General features: G+C 39.6%; 1 long non-coding RNA gene across 1 annotated transcript in view; it reads right to left on the minus strand.

The window, feature by feature from the left end:
• LOC120398975 overlaps positions 1-19675 on the minus strand; it is a 56188-nt gene extending 36513 nt beyond the window's left edge. Inside the window, exons 1-2 of the long non-coding RNA XR_005594853.1 lie at positions 19627-19675; positions 15675-15820 (exon numbers count right to left, since the gene is read on the minus strand). This is a non-coding gene — a long non-coding RNA (uncharacterized LOC120398975). The remainder of the gene's footprint in view (positions 1-15674; positions 15821-19626) is intronic.
• Between the last annotated feature and the right edge of the window lie 899 nt (positions 19676-20574).

Genomic DNA, 20574 nt, shown 5'->3' on the forward strand with positions numbered 1-20574 from the left:
CCATGTGGAGTAAAGGTATGACATGGCCAAAACAACTTACTTAGTAAGGGGTGAGACTCCTCAGTCAAATATAAATAGGATCAAATTTTCTAATTTCAGTTTTAAAATAAGTACCTACAAGAACCACATTTATGCATGCAATGGTCATCTGTGCTCAGAAAATGGACAGCTTCATGTACAAACAGGTACTTATGATACAACAGTCCACTGTGCATATGCAGATTTGAACATGTTTTGTACTGGTGCAATTTAGGTTGTGCTTTTGAAACTTTGTCCCAAAATGGTGAAGTTAAAGACAACACAGCACCTCAAGTCTCCACAGGGGCTTTGCCAGAAATAAAGGGCAGTGCATAGTTGTGCTGCCTCAGAAGCAGGCTGGAAGTCAGATTGTGATTCACACTCAGTGACTCAGTGAGTCCCAAGCTACCTTGTTCCTTCCTGGAGCTGGGATGTGAGAATTCAATCTGCTCCTGCCCTGTTTGTGATGCAGGGTACTTCTCCCTCTTTGCCAGTTCAGCTGTGCTGGCTGGCACGCTAGGGAAAAGGTTCTGCTTACTCTGTCTCCCTGCCGACCCACTCCTGGTCCACCTGCATGTGAGAGGGAGTAGCACCATATAGGTTGCTCTAGCAGCTGTGCTGCTATCCATAATATGGGTATCCCACACAGAGGAAACAGGGGGCTTCCATCCACTCACTCCCCACTTCAGGCATGCAGAACAAGTCATAATCTCACCCTACACAAGTAAGATAAAATATATTCCGCAAAATTCATCCCTGGTTGAATTGCACTGGAGTCAGTGGAGAGGCAACACAGAGGAAATCCCCCATTTTATTTTTTAAATCTACTCTTGCCATTATATTTTTAAGTATAGCTCAGGCTATGACTCTGAGTTAAATTTTGACCAGATTTGCATTGAGACACGATGCCAGGTTAAAGGTCCAAAGGATTCATAACAGATATAAAGCATCATTTATTACTCTGTCAACTTAGCTTAAACTATAGCAAACAGGCAAAAAGGTTTCCAGCAAAATATTCCTAGCTATGTAAATAACTAATTGGAACAAAAAATGATCGTCTTCATGGAGGGAAAACAAAATCCTGTAGTGCTGGCTAAAAATATTTCAGCTATTTTTTCTACTTATAAATATTAATATAGCTAATAATAAATTACATACATGAACGATACTTCATTACTTCAAACTAAACTTTTTTAGATTGCACAGCTTTATTTAGACTGCACAGAAAATTAATGTAATTAAAGTCAACTAACCAGGGCCAACCTTTCACTTATTAGGTGTCCTGGGTAAATGCTAGATTTGGCCCTTGTCTCTTCAACCCATACTTTACTCTCCTTCTAACACCAAACAACATGTCTCAACAATAAACCCAGGGCTCCATCTTCATAGTTTCCTCTTTGAAATGATGTATTTGTTTCTGCTCAGTCACCTGCCAGGCTGGCTTGGGGAGGGGGGACAATTTGCCCCAGACCCAGGCTCCGCAGGGTCTCCCCACGAGAATATAGTATTCTATAGTATTGCAACTTTTTTTTTATGGAAGGGGCCACCAAAATTGCTTTGCCCCAGGCCCCCTGAATCCTCTGGGCAGCCCTGGTCACCTGCACCTTTAGTTCTCATGTTGACTTCATAGTTCTGTGCCCTGACAGCAGTGTCGTTTGCAAGGAGGTGCTGGAACAATGGGAAAAAAGTATTTGGGGGTATGTGTGAGGCTAAGAAGGAACAGGAGAATCTTTTTTGGTGGGGATGTAAGAAACAGGGGACTGATGGGCAGAAATTCTGCAAACAAAGAATAGCAGTTCCATGCCGGCTTTATGTTGAGTGACTGGATTGTTCCCAGTGTATTCTAGCACTCTGTGGCATCCTATGAAACTGCCAAAACAGATATGCCTAAGGCTTCACCTGCAGCTAAAACACTAGGAGGAAGCATATGCCTCAGAAAGAATTATATTTCCTGAAACAGACATTTTTATTCTTCACTCAGTGTGTTTCCACTTACTAAGTCAAAATAACCCTTTCTTATTCAGCAGATCAAACTTCCTGTGTTTTTCACAGCCTTATCTGCAGAGGCTACACAGGTAAGACAAAAGTGATCTGGCTTCTATTCCTTCTTGTGCATCACTGAAAAAAGTGTTCACTACATTCCAATTACAGTGCCTGAGGGGATAATGGTGCCTGCATTACCTTTATTCCTGGTGATGATGCACAAGAAGGAAAGAACTCGGCTTGACTCTAAGATGCCTAACTGAATTTACAGCTGTAAACTCAGAAACTTAGAAAAAAAGCATGTTTTTACTGGTAACGTGAGCATATGTTAACAGGAAGTCACTCAGAGACATATTTTTAATGGTATTTAGGAGTCTAAAGATGCAGATAGGTGCTTAGTGGGATTTTCAAAAGTACCTAACTTGCAGTGATGTGCCTTATGTTGATAGTTACGTCAGAAATCTGGCCCTGAGTGACTATCAACATAAGGTACAATCCTTCAGTTTCTCCAGGGCATGGTGCCTCTACAGCACCCCATATTACAAGCTAACCATCCACGAATGAACAAGTTAAGCTTTGTGCACATCCAGCATTAAGGGCTGCATAATAAAATTATACAAATATTAATTCTGACTCCTGACAGGTTGGAAACATTATCTGTGTTAAAGCTCTGAAATAATGAATGCATTGTAAATCAAACCAAGGAGGAAGAAAATATTAAGTAATGCATAGATTAAAGAATTTTGTATTAGAATAGATAATTATTATCCTTGTTCTTCTGTGAAATAATACAGTTTTCTTTTGTAAGTATATATTCATATTTCTTATGTCAAAAATTTACATAAACAAGGGGCAATTGTTTGTACAAAGTTTTTCAATAAAGACCATTCAAATAATGTTTGTGAATATCATTGTGGCTTAGTGAGTGTTCTTAAAATATTAAAATTTCTTGAAACTGCTTTGGATAATAAAAATCTAACCATTAAAATGTGGTAGATGGCTATATCTAGTATGAAGATATATCTACTGGGTTTAAGAAACAAGAATAATCACTAAAACTGGAGTTTTTAGGGCCATCTCAGATCACCAATTTAGTTTCACTATGGTAGATACATAAAGACAAACTGTAAGAGGAAAAAGAAATAAATAGCGTGTTGTCTTTCTTGTGTCTGGCAATTATTTCTGTTGAATAGGTGACTTCATCGTTTTCTTGCACTATTTGTAATTCTAGGACAATTGCCAATGACACATTTTCTCAACTATTCAAAGGCATCATTCAAGCCTTGTTTACACAAAAATTGCCAGAGAAAACATTCACCTGAAATACAGTCACCCTTTCTCAGTGGTCAATGCTACCCATCAGAAGTGTTTTTTCTTATGGCAATTAATAGGAAATTGCAACCATCCATCATTTTTAATACAACTGATATTCATATCCACTGGGGAAATATATGAAAGACAAATACCCGGATTACTTAAGGTTGATCTCAAGGTCAGTCAAAATGATCCACAGGAAACATTTACAGGCAGCTGAAATTGCTTATAATTTGTCAGTAATCTTTTGGAGCAGTCTATTGTAGATAAATTGTGTCTTGATAATTTGGAGTGGCCAACATGAGTTTTGATTCAAAGAGACAGGCTTTGAGTAGGTTAAATGAAAGAGAATGCATTTATGTAATCTTAAGCCTTGCAAGGCAGGGAGATCAGTGGTAGACACCTCCCAGTGGTGCTCTCTTACGCTGTGTGAGTTGATGCTCCAGTTTGATTTAATACCAGATTACACAGCCATAACCTTGTACTTTTTTTGTTTACTGAAAAAAGTACAGTGCTTTAAAAATATGTCACTTGTGTGTTTTTATGGCAAATCTGTCAATTGAGCATATCTAAGGAAAGTCGCATAGCCAAACCATAGCAAATGTATAAATGGAATGTTCATCTGTTTTTCAGTATGTTTTCAAAATGTCACTATTTTTCCCACATGAGATGATGCCCCACCACAGTAAACGCCTTGAAAACACATTGAAAATTCAGGAACATAAACTCCAACTACAAAAATAAATATGTAATTTTTGTTGGGCTCCAGAGAGGAGGGATTTATGGATGAAATCACCAAGGGAGTCAAAAGAACAGTCAAAGCAAGTATTAATGTAGTGGAGCAGTCAACCAATGTTAAGATTAAGAGAGAAGAACCAGAGGGCATTTTCTCTTTCTTTCTTTCTTTCTTTCTTTCTTTCTTTCTTTCTTTCTTTCTTTCTTTCTTTCTTTCTTTCTTTCATGGTAGCATTTGGCAGCTATAAAGAAGGATAATATCAGATATGGTCAAAGAGATTGTAAGATTTTGGACACTACATCCTCAGCACTCAGAAATCAAGTGCTTTTTGGAATCTTTTCCCACGTTTTTTTTCAGCTCCATGAACAAATGAAGATGTTGTGCCTAGATACCATAGCAATGGGAAATTTAGAAATGCCAAGAACAGACAGATAGGTATAACTCATATACATTGTTTTAAAATCTGGTACCACTGAAATCCCCGAAGAAATGAAGAATTAATTAATATTGTTCTACATGAAAGAGACAAAACATGCCAGGAGAAAGCCATTCCAGGACAGAAGGTATATGCACCACTTAAGCCCTGCATGGGGATGAATTTCAAATGTAAAAGCTTTAAAAAAAAGGCTTGGGTCACCAAGACTTTAGCAATGTTAATTTTTACTCTTTCTTTATGGAAAATAGGGAATTAGGGGCATGTTCTCTCCAAATTGATATCGGTGGATGCTCTGTGCATTGAATGAAGGAGGCTTCAGAGAGCTTGCATATACTGCATGACTAACCAGCTCCATAATTAAAGAACCAGTATACTTATTTCAGAATGGTAGCCGTGTTAGTCTGTATCAGCAAAAACAACGAGGAGTCCTTGTGGTACCTTATAGACTTTTATGTAGAAGGTTAGCACAGAGCCTACACATCATTTAAGTACCAGTTAAACTCTGTTTTGAGTGGTAAAGTGGGTATTAAGTGCTGACCTCCTGCACTGAGGAGAATTGGCACACTTTGCTTGTCAAGCAACAGCTGGCTTTGCTGTGACAAACCTAGTCTAGAGTAAAAACTCTTCCTCCTTTCAAAGTATTCTCAAAATATTCAGCACAGCTCTTCATATCTGGTGCATGATTGCTGCTGTGAGTGAGTGATCAGCAAAGCTCTGTAGAAGACCAGCCAGAACTGGAATTTTTTGAATAAAGTGATAAGATAGTTTGGAGATTAATACTGTTATAAGTGAAGACGCCTGAGCCTCTGTTTTGAAGGCTCTCTCTTAACTGCTCTCAATACCTTAAATGTGTCTATTAAACGGACAAATAAATGAAATGATGGGAATTAACATGATGTAATCAACCCCATAATGCCAACTCAACTTGGCCTTGCTCACCTCTGTTTCTATCTCCCATGTTGTTCCCTTGTCTCCCTCCTCCCGCTAATCCTCCTTCCCAATTACCTTTACTTTGTTAGCAGAAATCCACATGATCTCTATTTCTGAAGTGCCATTGGGGGCACCCTGACCTGCTGCTGTAACAAAAGAAGCACCACCTCCTAGGTGAGCATCTTCTGTATCTTAGAAGTACTCCCAGTGGTGTTTCGGTATCTTAATCAGAGGACTGATGTGACTTCTACTTACAAATTAAGGCTTATGGCCTGCAATGAGGCCTTTAGTAGTCAGGCCCATGCACCTGTGTAGAGTCCAATTTAGATAATCACTTATTGCAGGACCAGGGTCTACAGATGGAACAAACTATGTGTTAGAATGCGATGGGGGTAAAGGAAGAAACAAAAGAAAAAAAATCAGGAGGAGGAAGTGAGGAGGGATGCAGAAAACTTAAAAAACCAGAAAGCCTGAAAAGAAGAGTGGGACCCCTAATTATTAACAGGCTTTTATGTTTTACTTCAATCCTTTTAAATTAGAAATTATATTTTTGGCAGAACAATAGGGCAAATTTGGGTCTCATGTAAAACTTCAGTGGTGTGGTACTCATAGCAGCTTAGCCTTTGAATCTGGGTCAGTTTGTTTTAAAGACTAATGAAGAATTCAATAGATAATTTGCTTCTGTTTCCTCCAAAAATTGCCATTGGGGCATTTTATAACTGCAATAATCAGGTACCTTAGGCTATATGTCCTGCTAAAATATGACCATTTCTCTGGAGGATGCAACTCTCAGCCTTTAGCCTCATTCATGTATGTCAAAGCACAAAAGGTGCTGCAAAGTCTCAGCATGTCTCACACCCTGTGGGGTCTAATCACCTGAGTAAACTACATTTAAGCTTCAGGCTCTCTGTTAAACACACATAAAAAGGAAATTTAGAGCCAAGGCTGAAAGTCTCATCTAACAATTTAATGTAGAGATTTTTGAGAATTTATGGTTCGAGATGGAGCAGTTGCAACATTTATCTGTACCGTGTAATTGATGTTAGCCTGTGCCTGACCAACTCTTTCTGAGCAAAATGGGCTAATTTCTGACTCAATGTAAGTGGGCACTGGCATAGTGTGTACTTTACAGAATTTGGCACAGTAGCTCCCACAAAAGTAGGAAAGGAAAGCAGCAGAGGGAAATGTGGAGTAAACTAATAGAAGGTTGAAATTTTAAAGCATTAAACATGCCGGTAAGCATTCACTCAGGCCAATTACAGTGAAAGGAGGGTTGAAACATGCAGCAAAGGAGGAAGAAAATGATGAAAGGGGTTTAATATTGTTGTAGCATAAGGCTTAGGAACACATTATTGTTTGCTGTACAATATATGCAAGATTTCATGGTCCTATCACGATATCCCAGGCTATTTTCCCCAGTACTGAGCAGAGACTCTGAATTATTTGCCCTATTTGGAATCTATTACCATGAAGTAATTGAGCAAATGGTCCCATAACATGGAAACACAAGAATACCTGAAGCAGTGAAATGATTTTCCTTCACCCCTTTCAAGTTTAATCTTTTGTTATAGCTTGTGTGGGTGTAAGTGAGCCTGAGGGGGGACACCTGGGAAAAATGGTAATTAAACATCCCCAGCTGAGAAAGAAACTATCTGGGAGGTGGGTGAGAAGAATAAAGTTGTGACTGGTGGAGGAGGTTGAGAGAAGAGTCAGAGGGTTTTTGTTTTTTTTTAAGCTGGCTCTTTCCCCAATCTTCTTTTCTCAGACAATTGATAGTAGTACAGAAGTGCATGAAGAAAGTCTTATTGAGCTACAAATAAGCTAGGGCCAGAGAAGGTCTGGAGCATGTCAGATTTTCCTTTTGTTTCACAGCACTATTTTTTCCTTTGTATTTCATGACCTGAGAATTCGCTCCTGGTGCTCACTTTGCTGGCTTGCTGGTTTGGGGTTTGTCTTTCCTTGGGAGCTGTTTTGAACTCTGGTTACTGACATTTCTTGTACAGTGCCAAGACATAAATGAATTCTGGCATTTTTTATACTATCTGTGGGCTGTCTGAGAACTTTAACATCCACCAGGTTGCCACCTGTGCTGCCTGATAGTCAACGATAGCCTAAAGCACATAAGAAATCTTTGAAGTAATATATTGAAGACAGAAGGAAGTGGCTAGTTAGGTAGTCAGAAGTATTTCAGGAACATTTACTGTCTAACCTTGGATATTGAGATGTGAAATGAGAACAAGAGTACAGGGCTTGCCTTCACAGTAGGACAGAGGCGACTCAGAAGCTAGACACTAACTTTTACTTTCTCAAACAACAAATGATCCTCTCAAACTCTTTAAAAGTATATTGCAGATTTCCTTAGTATAGATTTCACTGTACAGTGGTCAGGATCCTGTGTATTCTGTGGCCACAGAATCCATAATTTGCTTCAAAATCTCAGCTTTTATTGCCTCATGAGGTGCAAAGAGAACCTTAAAACATAGATTTGAAGTAAAGCAATGCAATGCTCATCTTCCTGACATATGAGCTGCACCATTGATTTCAAAATGGGGTCAATACTAAAAACTAAATATGGCAGTTTAAATGTCATCATGAATTATTTCACTTATGATAATTTTAACTAAAATACTCCTTCTGTGCTCATTCCATAACCCCAAACTGTCCATGATATAAGAACTCCCAGCAACTTCTATGATACAGTCAATAGACATGTCTATAGTGCATGAAAATGAGGACGGTACAAGATTTACTCTAGTGTAAATAATACAGGACCAGCTGTACTGATTGAGTTATTCACTTCCATATTTATCTCAAGAAAAGCCTCCTTATTTAAATGAAGAAACCATAGAATTACAGCCTGCTAAAAAACACAGCCCTATGCTTCAGATTGCATGGAGCCTTGATAATAGCCATAGAGAAGCTGCATCTGTGGAGGATCAGTAAAACCTTGTTAGGGATGCAGTAGAAATAAACAATTTGAAATACTAAATCTTGGCCATTATTTGCACTTGGATGAAAGGCCTAATGTAACAAATACAGGGTTTTATTTCACTTTGAGTAATTTCCCTTTATAAAACCTACCCTTGTCTTCCTACCCTGCTTGGTGAGGCCTCTGGATCTGTGTTAAAGGTATGAGATATGACCTCCATCTCTTTTCTCCAGTTCTTCATATTTTACAGAGGAAAGAAGGGAGATGAATTATTTAGTGAGATGCAATAACTACACATAATGGACATTAAGGAAATCAATATTGCGGATGGGGGGAAGGAATCTGTGAGATCTAAGACTGAGCAATAGCATCTTAAAGATTGGAAGACCCATCACCCTAAAACTGAACTAAACACTAAGACTACAGCTAGACTAGGCAGTACTGCAAAATAAATTGCAGGAAACAATCCTGAATAAGGAGATGGATAAGATTACTACGAGGTGTCTGCCATCTCTCAGTCCCAGGCATACAGTATTGTAGAACTCCAGCCCTGAAGAAACAAATACAAGGATCACTGTGGTCAGATCCTCCTCTTCAAGGAGTGAGTACAGTCTCACCAGATGAAAGAGGAAAAGGGCATTTCTCATTACTAATGCAACCTGGATGTCCATGTGTATTGCAGAGTCCAGTCCAGCTCCAAGGTTTTGACCTGCTAAATGCTCAGGTTAGATCAGATAGAATCAGTGGGCAGATGTTCTTGATGGAGGGGGCACTCAGAGATTATGCAGAGTCTTTGAAGTGCTTTCCCCTGCCTGCTGGCCACATCAGCATTTCTTCCGGCTAAGCATTAAGTCTCCCAACATCCAATCATCAAGTCATGCCTTTTAATGTAATGACGGTGAATATAATTGGATCAGAATAACCAGAAAATAAGTTCAGTACAAAATAAGGAAGGTAGTCTGGTGAGACTATGTTTGGCCTCCTTTCATTTTTAGTTCCAGTCTCCAACCAATCAGCAGCAATGGCTTCCAACAGAGAACGCTCTTTTTAAAACTTTGCATCCCAATGTCCAAGATCTTAAAGGTGCAGAAACTACACATGATCATCACATTTCTTAAAATCTTTGCCACCATGGAGGCAGTCAATAATCCTGATGCTTATTCCATCAGGAGATTTGGATTCTTAGCCTGGCTCTGCTTAAAATAATACATATGCTTACATATCTTACTGAATTTAGGGTCTCTATGGGTCACCTTAGGAAAGTCACTTAACCACTCTGATTCAGTTTTCCCAGTGTAACATGGGGATAATAATGATTGCCTCCTTCATAGGAGACTTGCCAAAATTAGTCACTTAATGTAAATTGCCAGACAATTACTAAGTAGTATTATTACTAGTAAGCTAGCATGATAATGCTGCAATGAGGGAAACAGAACTTAAAATTTCCCTTTCTCATCTACCCAACACAATATATGTTATTGGTCATACAATACACTACTTTAATCATAGTAAATACAGTGGGTTTTGTCCATAAATTTGGAGAGCCGGTGGTGCGAGGGGAAATGCACATTCATTTGGGAGACATAAATTTCCCAGATATATTTTGAGCCATTTATCCTGTGCCCTCAAAATACTTTGATATTTTTGAATAGTTGAACTGATCCTAACTTGCATGAGATTAAAGAAAATGGGGTTATTCAAGGAAATCCTTTTTTGGAAAGAGGAAAAAAAGAGTTATATTTAATCAATAAAACTGTATTGGTTATGTTGTGACTAGTAATCTATAAAGTTACACTGCCGTGTACATATCCTGTCCATTTAATCTTCTCTGAGTCACTACTGTCAATTACTTTGTATATTTCTGCTCTGAAGAAATGAGGTACAATAAACTATTTTGATCTCTTAATTATTATGTGTTATTAACATGATGAATTTCATTTTTTTCTTGCACTAGCAAACCCCTCCCCACATACCCAGAGTTAATTCATTAACATTTAGAATTGTGAAATGACAGCACTCCAATTCTGTCTTTTGTAATTGGTACAATGTTATTTCCAAACAGTGCCTTTTGTATGAAGTATTGTTTCATACAAACTGACAGCCTGATCACTGTAATGCTGCAGTATTAACTTATTTTTTGGCAGGATGACATTTCTTGTAACATGCATGTATTGTATTTATTTTGATTTTATTCTTAACCCAAGTAAAGTGTAGCACTGTTCCTTTATGGGGTGAACAAATCAGGCATTTGATTGGAAGTGTTCTTCTTAACAATGCCACCTAAGCGGCAATGCACTGAAAAGGCTCAGGTGTGTGTATGTATTTTGTGTGTGTGGTTTGGTTTTTTAATGGCACGAAGTTGGATTTAGGAAGAAATCATAAGGTACAGTATTGTTTTTAATTGATTTAAGAAATTAATGAGTACAGGTGGAAGCTGATTACAATAGCTGATTACAAGCAAACAAAGAGTGTATCTAAGCAAAGGATAATTGACATTAACAATAGACAAAATGTTTATGTTCCACAATATTGATGTTGTATCCATTACGGCTAGTCGGTGGGTTACTTAGCTGACATTTGTGCCAAATTCTGCCATGCTACTAATGTTGCCAATCACCCCTAGTAGCCTGATTTAACTTGATTGTAGGTGCATTAACAGGCTCCTTAGGGCGATTGTGATGGTCGCAATCTACCCTGCCAAAATCAATGTAGATCTCCTGTTCTGCAGCCCTCTGTTGAGTGCCCTCTGTGCACCAAAGGGGGGATATCAATAAAGCAAATAGAGACTGATAACTTTCTAGAGAAATTGCTTCTGTCTGAAAAATAAAGGGTTTTATTACAAAAGTTTGACAGAGACCTACTCACAGCTGGATGAGACATTGATTCAAGTTGTGCTAATGGTCTGAGTAGTACTCCCACAAAGAGCTTGACTAGGGTAGATGCATTTGCTGACTAGGTTTCAAGGGCCAGGTTTTCGAAAGTGCTCAGCTCCTGTTGACCTCAGAGCTGCTGTGTGCTGAGCACTTTTGAAAACCAGGCTACTTTGTTTCAGTGCCTGGAAGGGGAGCATATTGAAAAAAGACAGTCCCCGCCCCATATAGCTTACAGTTGAAGTAAACTAAATTCACAATATAACCTTGGAACTCTCTTCATCTTTCTGGTTTGTTTGATCAAATTAAACCTAAACCTCACAGCTCTCACCAGTGAGAGAGGTTTTAGTAAGCTGATGGAATCTGCTTTTGTGGTACCATGACAAATTTCAATAGGTTTAGATTCAGCCCTGATCTGAATGACTAATAAAAATACTTATCCCACCTCATCCTCAAGGTTATTTGCTATGAGTAATTATTTAAACCTTTCTTCCTTTGCCTAATTCCATTGTCCAATTAGCATCAATTTTGTTGTTTTTGATTAGTGGAAACAATTTTCTGACCAGGCTGTATTTCCCTACCAAAAAATGCCCTGAAACATCCTCAGCATTAGTTCTTTGCTACACTGCGGTGACCAGACATGCCAAACCCACCCAAAAAGGAAAAAAAAAGGCAGAAATTGGTCTTGGTTTTGGATTAATTGGCTTGTGAGTTGCTCGTTGGCTAGTTTTTGACTTTTAGCTTGTTGCTTGTATGGCTTGTAGCTTGTTGCTTCTGTTTTTTGATCGGCTCCTGGCAAGCAGGGGCAAGGGCCGGGGCAGAGTCAGGGGAGCACAGCAGGCCCACCGCAGTCCCAGACTGCAGGCCAGGGGAGGAGAGGGGGAAGATCTAGCCCCATAGAGTGTTGGAGTTCTTAGGGATTGGCTTGTTTTGGCCTTGTTTTGAAATGGGATTAGCTTAATTTTTGGCTTATTGTGAAAGTCGGGGTGATTATTTATTGTGTGAAAGTTGGCAACTGTGGCAGTGACCTGTCTGCATCCACAAATAAGTAACTCTGAGCTGAAAGAAAGATCTTTCTTGGACTGTGGCTAACATCCAGCTACCTTGAACTGGAAATTCCATAAACAGAGATGTAAACATTGCAGTCACACAGAGTGCTGTGCTCTCAAGTAATAGGTGTCAACAAAACAGACTCCACTTTAACACTGCAATGGATTACAGTAGCCATCACCTCACAAACAACTGTTGGAAAAACGTGTCCCAGTCTTTAATAATTGTTCATTAAGCTGTCAGCCATTCCTCTTATATAGCCATTAATTTTGTCTTTCTGAAGAAAAAATGATAAAGGTAAAAAGAGGCAACATTAAAGGGTAGCAACAACAGGAACGAGTGAATGTTATTATTGCTGACCAGATAATTCACAATGAATAATTTGTCTGACAAGTTTAACCTTGATTTCTGTTCACAGTGTCTGTAAGCATGATTTCCTCAGTTTAATATATTTATTTGAAATAAACTGACCAATTTCTTAGGTGCCATTTTTTAAATTTGAGGCTTGGATATAGAAAGACCTCTATTATTTGTTATGTGGTAGCCTCTCTCTGGGCAGTATTAGTTAGTTATCACTGGTTCAATAAATCACATCGTATTCTGTATCACTACTATGCACAAGCACTTCTAGTGCACATATTTGCATCCAGGGATTTAAAATTTGATTTTTCTTTAGATGAATGCTAGTGATGCTCAGTTGCATGAGTGTTCAGAGAAAATCAACGGAGAAGAGGGTCAAGCGTGGCTGAAACAAATTCATTGAAAACATGAATGAATATCTGTGGAAGAATTTTTGCAGTGTTGTATTTGTCTGTCTCTTCATTTAAAAAAATACACTATAGGTGCCTATCCAGTGCTCTGGGCACCTGCTCCAAAAATTAAAAATCACCTGTTAAAGAACTGAACATATCTATCACAACTACAGTCTCCTCAATAGCCTTAACAAATAGGGAAAAAAATGGGCATTACAGCATGCCTGGAAGGTGCATAAAGCTGGTTAACTAAGCAGGTGGAGCCATTCCCAAAACAGAGGACCTCTCAGACAGAATGACAAGCCAACAGCAGCTCCTCTTTTATACTGAGAGAACTCCAGCTCAAACAATATATATAGTCCCTCTGGTCAGAGGACAGCGTAATCTAAAGGATAGGATACATTATCAATTAGTAATTATTAGTTTCTCTCTAGTTGAGACCATTAAAAAAAATCAACATTTGCTACCAGATACCATACATTTGCCACAACTATTCCCTGTATAAGAGGAAATGTGGTATCTCAGATGCCACTGTGTCACCTCTGATGACAAAAGTCAATTTTTAATTTATCCAATCTGCTACGCATCTCAAATGTCCAGTTTGAAATTTATCTTATATTTCCACCTCCCCCCTCCCTTCTTTTAACAAATAAATATGCTTACAGGTGAATTTTACTGAGCAACAATGATACATTGGAGATGCATATCCATATACAGATATCGCTATTTCCTGGAAATCAGAATTCATTTGGGTATCATCTACCTTTTCTGTTTGGGTGAGTATATATCTGCTTAAAAGATTTGAGAAAACACATCAGCTAAATAAACAACTATGGGAAGTGCTGCATGTCAGCCCAAGAACTGGTGGTATCAGGTAGTGGAGCACACATGCTGGGTGACATAGAGCTGGCTATTATTACATAAAGTCCAGGAAATCCATGCTGCTTGTATTGATTTTCACCTCATAGTAACCTGAACATTTAAAATATTAGTAGAGCTAAACACTGCAGTGATTCTGTTGATGCCACAGTTCTGTCAGCTCCAAACAATGGTAAACTCAAGCAAGCACGGGGATTTATATTACAAACTCAAACCCATATGCACTTTACTGGAAGACATCCACATAATTCTGTGACCTGTTGCCTTCTGTCTCCTCCAAACTGCATTACGGCATCCAACACATTTTACTTGACTGTCTTGTACAGGAAAAAAAATTGATCTAACTGCAGCAGGAGAAAAAACTTGCTGAACATCATCTGAAACAAGAGAGTGCAGCCCATGGGAACATGATGTATCACATACTTGGAAATGTCTGGAACAACTGGAAAGTGTATGTTATGTTGAAGAGCAAATAGAACATAGACAAGGTGGATACCGTCATCAATCCCTTCCGCTGAAATGTTACTACCATTATTTTTTGTTCTCCTTCGCCTGTAGTGTGCAGTTTGTGCACTGACTAGTCAGCATTACCAGGCATCAATCCAAAGGTTAGCCAGACTATTCAAACTATCAGTATTGCACAACAGAGGTGATGAGTCAGCTGGTCCTCTGCTGGGGAGGCTGGTGGTTTAACATTATTTAAATGTCTATTTAGCAGTTTGTCATCTGTTTCTCATAATGTCAGCCAAGGTGTCTGACTGCAGTCATAGGGGAGTGTGGATGATCCTTACATCTGCCAGCTTGCTTAACGCTGCTAGCCCCTGCTCTCATCTCTCACCTCACACTCCTTTAGTGTAGCTCACTTTAAATTTAAACAAAACATTAGGGGTGCCATACTCTTAACAATATTGCCTCTATGTCCTGACTATATGTTTACACTAAGCTTTTGAGCCTAGTAGCTGATGGTTTTGATGTTGCATCCCTTCCCTGCATTCCATCTCGATTTTGCAGCCTTAGACTCTGATCCTGAAATCAGATCGCTCTGCTCTGCATGCAACCCCAGTGACATCTTCAGTAAGGCTCTGCTTAGCTGTTAAGAGCTCTCTCTCATGTCTCTTATTGCAGAAGCCCTCCTATCAACAGACAGAAGGGGCAAGCTTGCCTAATTCCAAACACCCTGTGGCGGGGTTGAAGCTGGAACACAATCTCAAACTTTATCAGGTTCTCATTCTGCTAAAGGACCACTGACAAACAGAGGAGTGAGGATAACAGAAGGGGGAAAGGCCAAATAATGCAGAACGAGTAGAGAGGAAAACAAAACTCAGATGCTGTAGGGAAAAAAAGCAGCAGCAATAGGGAAAGAGAAAAGCTCTATTAGAAATAAAACCAATATACTCAGTAAACACAGTGGCATCACCACTTGTGCTAGTGTAGCCTTTTCAGGGTGGTCTGTCCCTAAAATATAGCAAATACTTCCCTTTAGCTAGACAAATGTGTGTAGGGTTTGTTTTGATAATTGAATCACCCTTCAATGGGTCCCAGTTAGAGGGGGAAAAGATAAGTGAATCTGCACTACACTGACACCTGCCTTATGCAGCCCTATACATAGCTAACCAAAGTTGGTTAGTTAACCAGAGGTGGTATAGGATGGTACACAATATATTTGGGGATACTTTGGGGCATAATTTCAAGACAAGTGGTTGCTTGGGACCTGATCCAAAGTTAATACAGATGCTCCCCGGGTTACGCAAACCGATTTACGGAAATCTGCACTTACGTTCCCGATTTACGTGAAATTCGACTTATGCAAGGCATTCCGGAACGGAACGCTTGCGTAAATTGCGGAGCGTCTGTAGACTCCGATTGACTTCAATGGGCTTTGGATCAGGCCCTTATGAAGATGATCTGTATTGTATAGGTCTCCTGCAAATACAAAATGAAGTTTGAAAAACCTCAATGTCCATAAATTTTGACTATACCTAATGACTGTATTACTGCTATCAGCTAATTTGTGAGGATTATTTATTATTTGCATTATAATGGAGCCTAAAGGCCACCACTTATCTCAGGTCCCCATTGTGTGCTGTACATACACCTAGCAAGAGAGAATACTTGGAGATGGCACTATTGCACACAAGACATAAAAGGTGGGAGGGGAAACAGATGCAAAAAGAGGTGAGGTGACTATGCTAAAGGTCACACAACATATTAGGGGGATTAGAAACCAGGACGTAGGATCAGAGCAGAAGCAGAATTAGAGCCCAGGTTTCTCAACTCACAATCGTGTCCTCTCCATTACACCACACTGACTCCCCTGTCTGGAGGACAATTTGTACACAACAGGTGGGAATTTATAAAATATATTCATATTCAGCATCTTTTTCTGTTCAAACTGACCACGGGCAGAATGTGACTTTTCTCAGATCTATTCAAACTGAAGATATTTGTCAAATGACTTTTGTGAATATTTCTTGGTCTTAAGGTTGTTTCTGAGCAGTTAACGGTCAGTATTTGATATCCCTGCTGTGCTGGCTGTTCTGATTGGCCACACAGGTCACCTGGTACATTTCTGTTCCCTGGCCAATAGCTATCTGGATAGTTAAAAACAGTGATAACAAAATGGATGCTTCTGAACACCCCATTTCTCTGTGGAACTAGAAAGCTGAGTAATTTCAGCTGGAAACAGAAGTACTGCAAATCTCATCATGTTCTTGTGTGATTTCCAGCTCAATTTTGCAGACTTGAGGATTGGATAAGCTTTGGGGAAGCTTATCTGAATCAAACCAGAACTCTGAACCTTTCAAAGCATCCCCATCACTAATTCAGAATGGATTTGTTTTTCAGTGACTACAGTCTCAGTCAATGTCAGTTGCTTTGTGACCTGGCAAAGATAGTGACATAGACTAATGTTCTCTTACACCTATTATACCAGGTAAAATCTCAATAATATGGCTCAGTTGTAAGCCCCTTCACATTAAAGACACACCGAATCTGACTCATAGTCAGTAGTATGCAGTGCTGTTGTAGCTGTGTTGGTTTCAGGATATTAGAAATACAAGATGAGTGAGGTAAAATCTTTTATTGGTCCAGCTTCTGTTGGTGAGAGAGGCAAGCTTTTCGAGCTTACACAAGAAGAAGAGCTCTGTTAAGCTCGAAAGTTTGTCTTTTTCACCAACAGAAATTGGTCCAATAAAAGATATTAGCTCACCCACCTTGTCTCTCCTACACAGTAGTGACAGTAGTCAATGTAGGGCAGTACTACAAGGTATTAACTTACATTTCTTCCTTTGGTCCTTTGTGGTGTGTCTCAAGTGAAAATTTAAAGATCCATAGTGATTTTAAGAAAGTATGGTAAGGAGTAACCATAACTCTTGTATGTACTTAAAAATACATGAGTGAATTTTCATATGTATAACTCAGCAAGAAGCCAAAGCTGCTTCTCTAAATATAAGGATCTTAACAGCTATAGCTGACTACAAAATGTCTGACACAGACTTGCACAGTCACTTATATCATCATCCTACTCATCAGTTATTATAAATACATTTGAAATTCCTGTAGTATGAAAGGTGCTATGCAAAATCAAAATCTATTCTAGTTCTATATCGTTAGCACTATCATTAAGGAGAGTTATCAAAATGACTTGCTGGGGAAAATGACATACATATACTGTAAAGGCACAAATTATTTTCTAACTGCCAAAATGACACAAGATCAGAATTTAGCAACATATATACGGAGGAAAAAATGAGCAATGAGTCACGTGCATTTTAGTGATCAAGTCCAAAGTATCTACAAAGATTAAGGATAGGTTTATAGTGTTTCTAATGGTATCCCGTAGGGATCTGTTCCTAGCCCAATGCTATTTCACATTTTTTTCAATGACTGGAAGAAATCATAAAATTGTCACTGATAAAGTTTCCAGATGACATAAAAATTGGGGGAGTGGTAAATAATGAAGGGGACAGTTCACTGATTTAGAGTGATCTTGATAGTTTGGTAAACTGGGCACAAGCAAACAATATGTGTTTTAATACAGGTAAATGCAAAAGTATACATTTAGGAACAAAGACTGTAGAGTCATAACCACAGCTGGGAAGCAGTGGTTCTCAAAAACATTTGGGGGTCATGGTGCATAATCAGCTGAACATGAGCTCCCAGTTTGATATTGTGGCCAAAAGAGCCAATGGGATCCTGGGATGCATAAACAGGGGAGTTTTGAGTAGCAGTGGAGAGTTTACTTTACTTCTGGTTTTGGCACTGGCACTGCTACTGTTGGAATCTTGTGGCCAGTTCTGGTGCCTGCACAGGGAGGTGAAGAAGAGTAAAAGCCACCCTTCTATCTTTGCATGAGCTACCGAAACCTTGAGTCTGGGTGCGAAAAAAGTGGGTGCTGTAGCCTCCTTACTCTCCCTTCTCCCCCTCCCCAAAGATTAAGGGATGACTCAAGGAGCTCAATCTATTTAGCTTAACAAAGAGGTAGTTAAGGGCTGATTTGATTACAGTCTCTAAGTAACTACCTAGGCAACACATATTTAGCAATGGACTCTTCAATCTAGCAGAGAAAGGTTTAACATGATCCAATGGTTGGAAGTTGAGGCTAGACAAATTCAGACTGGCAATAAGGTATAATTTTTTTTTTAATGGTGAGAATAATTAGCCATTGGAACAAGGTTTAGGGTGGATTCTCCATCCCTGACCATTTTTAAAACAAGTTTGGATGGTTTTCTAACAGCTCTGTTCTAGGAATTATTTTGTGTAAGCTCTATGGGCTGTGTAAGAGAGGAGGTCAGACTAGATTATCACAGTGGTCCATTCTGTCCTTGGGATCTATGAATCTAAGTGGCATCCAAATTTTGCACTGCCTCATTTAGTGGGAGTACACCAGTTCCATGGCAAGGGGTCCCAAGTGACTGTGGAGCAGGGAGGAAAATTTGCATCATACTCTATTAGTAGATCTGTACGAATAGATCTTTTGTGTGCAATTATGTTTTCAGTCTTCCATAATACGGTTTTCTTTGTAAATGTCAGCTTATTAGCGTAGTGCTTTAATTCTTCATTCTCTCCATTATTTGTATGTTTCTTAGATAGAAGTCATTAGCATATGTAAATACTCCCTTTCTATAGTGTTTGGCAGAATAGGCTTATTGTGTTGAGCTAATTTGTAATCTAAATAACCCTAAATGTTAAAAAAAGAAATGAGTACATGTATAGGGAAGTAATATACAGCAAACATTTTGTGCATAGTTTAAAATGAGATATCTGCTGCTTGTCTATTTTTAGATAGCTATTAAAAATATTTACTTTATTAGGTAATTGATTGTAGGAATCCTGTTCACCCATCCAAAGAATAATATTTAAATTGCATGCTATTTGTCAGGAATTAAATGACTTCCATATTGTGAGATAAATTATTGTTTGGCAGCTGAAGAAGATACTTAACAAGTCAACGTTTGGCAATGGTTAACACAGCTACTACAGATATCTCCTATTCTAAATAGACTGAGAAATTGTGGTAAAATACTACTGTGTGCTGGATGCTGACTATGGTAGAAGGGTTTAGTTGGTTCCTTTTCAAATTGATGGGGTTATATCAGGTCTTATTAAAATAACTGATGATTTGGTATGACAGCTCAGCTACATAATAAGAGAAAAACAAATATAGTGACTAGTTTTCCTTAGAATAGCAACTCAAACTTAATGTTATATTCAAAAAGCTTGCTACTTACAAGCTACTTGATGTGGCAGGACTGTGGTCTTGTGGTTTGAAGAGGCAACTGTTCTGATTCAAAACTCCAGCTCTGTCACAGTCTTGCTCTGTGACTTTAGCCAAGTCATGTGATCTCCCTGTGGTGCAGTTTACTGATCTGAACAATGGGCATGTAACAATGCGCAGACTCACCCCTGCAGCACCTCCTGCTGGTCTCTCAGGGAATTAGCTCGATTTCCAGCCCAGAGCGCCCTCTGCAGGCCGGTGATCCGCTACCACTTGGCCCACCGTGTCCCTCCCAGACCTGGTGCCCTGTTATCTGGGGCACTGCCCCCTGGCAGTAACCCCTCAGTCTTAGGGTCTTCCCTCCCTGGGGAACCCCCACCCACTATGCCCACCTCGCCTCACTTTAAAGCCACTGCCAGTCATTGTCTAGCCCCCACGCCCTGAGGCAGACTGCAGTATCAGCCTACTCATCACCGTCAAGGTTGCGTTTGGACCTGCTGCCTTGGCCTACCCCTGGGCTGCCCCCTGCAACCCCCAGTACCTATTTGCCTTCTGCTAGGCCATAATCTGGGGCTTTCCAGGCTGGAGCTCCCCAGCTCTTCTGCCTTTCCCCAGCCCTGCTCCACTCAGGTACCCTGTCTCTAGCTCCCCGCAGCCAGGCCCTTCTACAAACAGAGAAAGACTCCTGAGCTCCTGGCTCCCAGCCTCTCATATAGGGCCAGCTGAGGCCTGATTGGGGCGTGGCCCAGCTGTGGCTGCTTCCCCAGTAAACCTAGCAGCTTTTTCCCCTGCCACAGCCCTCTCCAAGGGCTGTCTTTAAACCCCTCAGAGCAGGAGTGGGTGACACCCCGCTACAGGGCATAATAATATTATCCTGCCTTACAAAGATGTTGTAAAGTTAATTAACTGATGTTTGTACTGAAGTGCTTTGAGCTTCCCAGATAAAGCGTGCTCTGTAATT

This window comes from Mauremys reevesii, linkage group 2, assembly GCF_016161935.1.
Source record: "Mauremys reevesii isolate NIE-2019 linkage group 2, ASM1616193v1, whole genome shotgun sequence".
Taxonomy (NCBI): domain Eukaryota; kingdom Metazoa; phylum Chordata; order Testudines; family Geoemydidae; genus Mauremys; species Mauremys reevesii.